General features: G+C 41.0%; 1 non-coding gene across 1 annotated transcript; it reads left to right on the top strand.

The window, feature by feature from the left end:
* Positions 1-6,712: 6,712 nt before the first annotated feature.
* Positions 6,713-6,816, top strand: LOC112782138 (small nucleolar RNA R71). Its single transcript, XR_003192876.1, has one exon. It is a non-coding gene; the product is annotated as a small nucleolar RNA R71 (small nucleolar RNA).
* Positions 6,817-8,476: the final 1,660 nt, after the last annotated feature.

The raw sequence follows: 8,476 nt of genomic DNA, 5'->3' as shown, positions 1-8,476 counted from the left end.
ATCCCAACGTTAGTGACAATGTTGAGTGTCACTAACGTTGGCTCATCCTTCATTTCTCATCGTTAGCTTCCACGTTAACCAAGTTAACGTGGAAGTTAACGTGACTCTTGGGGGTCGTGTGGTTGCTTCAACGTTAGTGACAATGTTGAGTGTCACTAACGTTGTCGACAACTCTTCATCCTCTACGTTAGTTCCCACGTTAACCAAGTTAACGTGGGAGTTAACGTGGTACTTTGCACCATAGGCCAACGTTAGTGACAATGTTGAATGTCACTAACGTTGGCTTCTCTTCCCCCCGTTAACGTTAGAGGCCACGTTAACTAGGTTAACGTGGCTTCTAACGTGGCCACTTATGAGTAATTGCCAACGTTAGTGACAATGTTGAGTGTCACTAACGTTGGCTCAACTTCTTTTCTCCACGTTAGAGTTCACGTTAACTTGGTTAACGTGACTCTCTAACGTGGGCATTGATGGCCTTTTGAGAATGTTATTGGCAATCACTTTTCTCATTAATCTTGCAAGTTACCTCCCCTTTTCTTGCTTCCTTTTTGGTCCTGAAATCAAGCAATAAAGTGCATCAAAGCTCTAGTCCAAGTTATGAGTAATGCAACATAATATTTGTCACTACACTTATGCAAAATCCTCAAGAAATTATGTAAAATGCACAATGTATGCTTGAATCAAGGCATAAGTGAATATTTACCCAAAACTAGCTTATTTCCTAAAGAAATGTATGAAACTATCCTAAAAACAGTAAAGAAAAGGTCAGTGAAACTGGCCAAGATGCCCTAGCATCACAACACCAAACTTAAAGCTTGCTTGTCCCTAAGCAAGTACTGGAACAAGAGAATGATGAATGGAATATCCAGAGGAATGAGTCATCCTTGTGGAAGTCATATTACTGATTTTATGGTGGTTTCATGCATAGCAACTTAGGTTCATTCTATTACTGGCTTTCAGACCTTTATCATGTCCCTAAACACTTACTTTTTTTATATCTCATGAGACTTTTATTCATTGATCCTTTTATTGTTATTTCAGTGGTTATTTGTGTTATTTAGGCTAAGTGCTCTGTAAGGGGGCAACTCTTTAAGATAAGCTTTCAACCAACACTCCCGAACCAGTTGGTTCAAGGTGCTAGGTGTTGAAGCACCCCTAAGGACTTACTCCCTCAAGTTTCTCCCCCATACATACACACCACAGGCATATAGTTTATTTATTTTCTTTTCTTGAGACCTTGGTGTCCAGCACCTCTTTGGGTTACTAAATGCTCTGTAGTGAGGGTTACTCTTGATAGTGGATTTTCAGCTGATAATCCCGGGTTAGTTAACCCCAGTTACCAAGTAATAAAGCACCCCTAAGAGCTTATTCATCCAAGTAGATCCCTCACACAGGAACACCACAGACACTTGCCTCAAGATTAAAACCATTGATGCCTAGCCTTGTTGCTTACTCTTTTTCTTTTGTTTTTCACTTCCATTGTTCTTTCCCTTTTCTCTTCTTAGGATCTTGTTATTAACTTAGTCTCATGAGTATCTCCAAAGTCAAGTATTCAGGATAGATAGTTGTCCTCCTAACCTTGTGGTTGAACCAACTTAGCTAACTTATGACTACCCCAAAGATTCATGAATGCACCTCCACATTAGGAACCCTACTCTGGTCTTTTAAAAATATAATCATTCTCTTCTTCAATTTGATTTAAAAGGGACAAGCTTACAAGAAAGGGAAGTAATGATGCAGTGACATAAAGACTAGTGCACATAGACCTATTCAGAACTTAAAAGACAGAATTTAAAAAGGGTTCAACTAAGAGTAACTATAAATCAGAAGTGCATTCGAGCTTCCAACTTTCAACGATTCTGAGTACAATGGAATTAGGTAACAATACAACCTTTGGTTGATGATCTCTGGTCCCCCTCTCTCTTTGTCATCATCTAGTTTTTGCTGCCTCGCTTCTTTGGGTGAAGTTGCACCATTTCCTTATAAGATTCCTGCAAGGTTACTGGAAGTTGCTTGTTCCCAAAGCACTTGAGATATAGTTAGCTTACAAGTATTCTTGTGCCTCTTGAACTCAATTTGGTGTGTGAACACCAAACTTAGTTCTTTGCCCAGTACAAGACATTACATATATGCAGAGACCCTCATATCTTGTTATCAATAAAGCAATGATCACCTATAGTCTAACTACATCTAAGTGGTTTCTCTTGATTGGATGGAGCTAGTAATGTTCTTTTGGAGTGGAGTGTAATTCTAACCAATGTCCTTTAGTGAAACACCAAACTTAGAACTACACTATCACTCTTGGATTGTTCTGGTGTTGAACACCAAACTTAGCTCCTTACAATACAGGGGAAACAACTTTGTGATTTTTATTGAAATAAAGATGAAAGTGAAACTACCTGAGGTTGGGTTGCCTCCCAACAGAGCGCTCTTTTATCGTCGCTAGCTCGACGAGTCCTTGATTACTTGAGGTGGTATTTTACTCTGGAGTTTTCCCCCATGTTGCCCAGATAATGCTTGAGTCTTTGTCCATTCATTGTAAACGTCCTCCCTGAACCTTCATCCGTGATTTCGATGTGGCCATATGGTGATACTTTTGTAACCATGAAAGGTCCGGACCACCTCGACTTGAGTTTTCCTGGGAACAGCCTTAATTTAGAATTGTAAAGGAGTACTTGCTACCCTTTTTCGAAACTCCTGGGAGCTTCTAGTGGTTTGTTACAAAAGTGGCTCCCTCCATCACTGATGAGGGCTCTTGGGACTCCAAACCGGCTAAAGATATTCTTCCTGAGGAAGTTCATGACTACCTTGTTATCATTAGTTGGGGTTGCAATAGCCTCTACCCACTTGGAAACATAATCCACTGCTACCAGGATGTATTTGTTTGCATATGAGGTTAGGAATGGTCCCATGAAATCAATCCCCCACACATCAAACAGTTCCAGTTCCAAGATGAAATTTTGTGGCATGGCGTTTCTTTTGGGCGGGTTTCCAGCTCTTTGGCATTCATTGCAGCTTTTCACTAGTTCCTTGGCATCCTTGAAAAGGGTGGGCCAAAAGAATCCGCTTTGTAGCACCTTTGCTGCAGTTCTGTCCCCTCTAAAGTGCCCGCCATAGCATGAACCGTGGCAGTTCCACAGGACTTCTCTCCCTTCCTCTTCCGAAATACATCTTCTAAGAATTCCATCCGAACATTTCATGAAGAGATATGGCTCGTCCCAGACAAAGTATTTTGCATCATTCATGAGCTTCCTCTTTTGATGTTTATTGATCCCTGGGGGTAATGCCCCAGTTGCCTTGAGATTTGCAATATCTGCGAACCATGGTGCTTTGCGAACTGTCATCAACTGCTCATTGGGGAAGAGCTTGTTCATATTTGTATCATCTTCTCCACCTTGCTCATGAGGGATTCTGGAGAGGTGATCTGCCACCTTGTTCTCCACTCCTTTCTTGTCTCTGATTTCAATATCAAATTCCTGCAACAGTAAGATCCACCTTATTAGTCTTGGCTTTGATTCTTGCTTGGCAAACAAATACTTAAGTGCTGTGTGATCTGTAAAAACAATCACTTTAGCACCAATGAGGTATGATCTAAATTTGTCAAATGCAAAAACTATTGCTAGCAATTCTTTTTCAGTAGTGGTATAATTTCTTTGAGTTTCATTAAGGACTTTGCTAGCATAGTATATCACACGAACTAGGTTATCTTTCCTTTGTCCTAACACTGCCCCAACTGCAAAATCAGATGCATCACACATCAATTCAAATGGTAGGTTCCAATCAGGTGGGGAAATGATAGGAGCAGAGGATAACCTCATTTTCAAATGTGCAAATGCTAGCATGCATGTTTCATAAAAAATGAATGGTGTATCAGATACAAGGAGATTGCTTAAGGGCTTGGCTATCTTTGAAAAATCTTTAATGAACCTTCTGTAAAAATCAGCATCCCCTAAAAAACTTCTAATTGCCTTGACATCACTGGGTGGGGGTAGTTTTTCAATAAGTTCTACTTTAGCTCTATCAACCTCAATGCCTTGGTGAGAGACCTTGTGACCAAGGACTATTCCTCCTGTCACCATGAAGTGGCATTTTTTCCAGTTCAAGACCAAATTGGTCTCTTGGCATCTTTTCAATACCAAGGCGAGGTGATGTAGGCAACTAGGAAAAGAATCTCCGAATACCGAGAAATCATCCATAAAAACTTCAATGAATTTTTCTATCATATCTGAAAAGATAGAAAGCATGCAGCATTGGAAAGTTGCAGGGGCATTGCATAATCTAAATGGCATGCGCCTATAGGCAAACACTCCATACGGACAGGTAAATGAGGTTTTCTCTTGGTCTCTTGGATCAACCACTATTTGGTTATATCCTGAATAACCGTCGAGAAAACAATAATATGCGTGCCCTGCAAGTCTTTCCAACATCTGATCCATGAATGGAAGGGGAAAATGGTCCTTTCGTGTAGCCTCATTTAGTTTCCTGTAGTCTATGCACATCCGCCATCCTGTGACGGTCCTTGTAGGTATGAGCTCGTTCTTCTCATTGGTAACCACAGTGATCCCTCCCTTCTTTGGCACAACATGTATGGGGCTAACCCAAGGGCTGTCCGAAATTGGGTATATGACTCCTCCTTGCCAAAGCTTCATAACCTCTTTTTGTACCACTTCCTTCATGATTGGGTTCAGCCTTCTTTGGGATTGAATTGATGGCTTGGCATCATCTTCCAACAGTATTTTATGCATGCATATGGCTGAACTGATTCCTTTCAAGTCAGCAAAGGTCTATCCAATGGCATCCTTATGCTCCCGCAGCACCTTGAGTAGCTCGTCCTCTTGATCTTGACTAAGGGATGAATTTATGATCACTGGGTAGTTTTCATTTTCTCCTAGATATGCATATTTGAGAGTGGGTGGCAATGCTTTGAGTTCAGGTTTGGGTGCTTCTGATTTTTCGTTCCCTTCCTTTGGTGCATCTGGTATATGTATTTCTGCTGTAACTACCTCTTCACTTGATTCAGATTCTTCCTCCACCAATCTCTCGTTTTCTTCAGGTTCATCTTCTTCAAATTTCTCCTCCACTTCATCCTCCAGTGCATCTAACCTCATGCATTCCCCCAATTGTTCCGGTGGATAACTTATGGCCTTGAACACATTGAATGTCATCTTTTCATTGTGTAATCTCAGGGTGAGGTCACCCTTCTGAACATCAATGACAGCTCCAGCAGTGGCCAAGAATGGCCTTTCCAAGATGATGGAGGTCTTGGCGTCTTCCTGCATGTCCAGCACCACAAAATCTGCTGGGAATATGAAATCTCCTACTTTTACTAGCAAATCCTCTAGTATCCCGTGAGGGAATTTGAACGACCGGTTTGCTAGTTGTAGAGCTATTTTTGTTGGTTTAGCCTCCTCAATTTTCATCTTTCTCATCATAGCTACTGACATCAAATTGATGCTGGCCCCTAAGTCACAGAGAGCCTTTTCTACTGTGATTTCTCCTATAATGCAAGGGATCTGAAAACTCCCAGGATCCTTCAGTTTCTGAGGTAGTTTAGGCTGAATGATAGCACTGCTCTCTTCAGTTAGTATCACAGTCTCATTGTTCTTCCAGCTTCTCTTCTTAGTCATTAGCTCCTTCAAAAACTTGGCATAAAGTGGCATTTGTTCTATGGCTTCAGCAAATGGTATGTTGATTTGTAGCTTCTTAAAGATTTCCAAAAATCTCAAGAACTGGTTGTCATCTTCCTTTTTCTTCAATAGCTGGGAGTATGGAGCTCTTGAGATGTTCAGTTGGGGTATCTTTTTTTCTTTCTGCAAACTTGGCGTGTGGGGTTGCATTCCATCTTGCTCTTCTCCCTTTTCATTTGAGCTTTCTTCTTGAGGTTTTTGGGGATGTTCCTTCAGTTCCTTCCCACTCCTATGTGTGATAGCTTGACACTCCTCCCTTTTGCTTGAATGGGCATCATAGCAAAAATTGTGGTTAGGGAGCTGCTTAAACAGATAGCTGATTTGTGTTTCCAGTTTTTTGATGGCAGCATTTTGATTCTGCATGTTTGACTGCACTTCCTCTCTGAATGCTTTACTGTCTTGAATGTCTCTGCATATTCCTTCGATGAAGGTTTCGATCTTAGAGAGCTTGTCATCGATTGATGAGTGGTTCGGATCAGATGTGCTGTTTTGGTTTTGATGAGTGTGTGGAGAAGTGTTGTTGTGGGGGTGTTGAGATGTCCTCTGGGTGAATTGCTTTTGATCTTGCTCTCTTCCCCACCCAAATTTTGGGTGGTTTCTCCATCCAGGGGTTGTAAGTCTTGGAGTATGGATCATAGTTTTTCCTTGGTGAATTCCCAATGTAATTGGCTTGCTCCTGACTCCCCTCTACTTCTTCATTCACTCCTTCTTGTGTTGTTGACGAAGTGGAGATTGCTGCTACTTGGTTCCTCTCCATATTCTTGGTGAGGTCAGCCAGCTGCTGGGTAATGAGCTTGTTTTGGGCCAACAGAGCATCTACATTGTTTAGCTCCATCACTCCTCTTGTGTTCCCTCTTTCGGAAGCATATAAGTAGTCGTTTTCTGCTACTGTTTCAATAACATCTATGGCTTCCTCAATGGTCTTTTTCTTGTTCAAGGATCCTCCAGATGAATGGTCTACTGCCTTCTTTGACTCATAAGAGAGCCCTTCATAGAAAATGTGCAGCTGGACCCATTCGTTGAACATGTCAGATGGACACCTCCTTGTTAAGTCCTTGAACCACTCCCATGCTTCATATAGAGTCTCACCATCTTGTTGCCTGAAAGTTTGAACCTCAGCTCTCAGCCTATTGATTCATTGAGAAGGGTAGAATCTTGCTAAGAATTTGTTCACCACATCTTCCCAAGTTGTCAAGCTCTCCCTTGGGAAGGATTCCAGCCACTTGGCTGCCTTGTCCCTGAGTGAGAAGGGAAATAAGAGTAGTCTATAGGCGTCAGGATGAACACCATTAGACTTTACTGTGTCACATATTCTCAGGAAGGTGGTTAAATGTTGATTGGGGTCTTCTTGAACACTTCCTCCAAATGAACAGTTGTTCTGAACAAGGGTGATGAGCTGTGGTTTAAGTTCAAAGTTGTTGGCATGGATTGTTGGCTTTTGGATGCTACTTCCACAATTGCCTGGGTTTGGATTGATGTAAGAGCCCAAAACTCTTCTATCTTCCCCAGCATGATTTGATCCACCTCCTCTGCCATGGTTGTGAGTCTCTTATTCATGATGATTTTCCATGTTTTCTTCCATGTTAGGTTCAAAGTATTCCTCAAAGTGTTCCTCCTCTTCTTCAGCACCAACTACACGTTTTTCTTTTGCCTCCCTCCTTAGTCTAAGGAAGGTTCTTTCAGGTTCAGAATCAAAGGAAGTTGAAGCCCCGCTTCTTCTCCCTGTCATACAACCAACAAGTACAAGCAAAGAAAATAGGCGCAGACAGTATTTGTGTCAGAGTTATTGTTAGTTGTGGGTGATGCAATATATCAAACAGTTAGTGGGTTAGCAAACAGAATTGAAAATAACAAAGAAAAACAAACGGGTAGAGGGAGAAGGGAAGAAGTTTAACTAAAACAAGAAGTAAATCACTCAAACAGAAAAATGAAATTCACAAAATAAAAATGCTCAATCTAGTGATCTTCCAATTTAATCATTGTTGATGCACAATCAATCCCCGGCAACGGCGCCATAAACTTGATGCACGGAAAACTTGTCTCTCAACAAATCTCCCTTCGGCAAGTGTACCGAAGTTGTCGTCAAGTAAAAACTCATAATAGAGTGAGGTCAAATCCCACAGGGATTGATTGATCAAGCAACTTTAATTAGAAGAATGTTCTAGTTGATCGAATCCAGAGTTTAGGTTGAGAGTTGCAGAAATTAAAATGGCGGCAATGTAAATAACAGAAAAGTAAATGCTAGAATTAAATGACTGGAAATAAATTGTAGAATTGTAAATGGGAATGGGGGATTCGCTCATAAAAGTAAATGACAGAAATTAAAGAGAATGGGTAAGATCAGAGATGGGGAGTTTATTGGGCTTAGGAGATGTTGCAATTCTCCGGATCAAGTTCATTTTCATCTCTTCCTCAATCAATGCACTCATTGATCTCCTTGGCAATCTTAAGTGATTGAATTACAATTTCTTGCAATTCAATCTCTCAAATCTTGATCAATAGCCAATTCCTTGGTCAATTGCTCATGAGAAGAGATGAAGTATGGTCACTGATTATACCACATGTATTTCCCAAACCAAGTACTGAGAGGGTTATAGTCACATACCCATCCAAACCCAATTTGGTCCAGCATGAGAAACCATTTCTAGCTTGATCTCTTCATTCCTCTTTCAAGGTTCAAAAGAGATCCAAGTTTGAATAGCTTCTCTTCCAAGATAACTACTCAATGGGATGAAGATCGAAAGCTTTCAAGTAAAATGAAGAGGAAAGATAGAAGAAGAATAATGAAA

The sequence above is a fragment of the Arachis hypogaea genome, chromosome 19 (genome assembly GCF_003086295.3).
Source record: "Arachis hypogaea cultivar Tifrunner chromosome 19, arahy.Tifrunner.gnm2.J5K5, whole genome shotgun sequence".
NCBI classification, from domain to species: Eukaryota; Viridiplantae; Streptophyta; class Magnoliopsida; order Fabales; family Fabaceae; genus Arachis; species Arachis hypogaea.
Note: the sequence above shows the minus strand (reverse complement) of the source record. Positions and strands in the feature narration are given on the sequence as shown.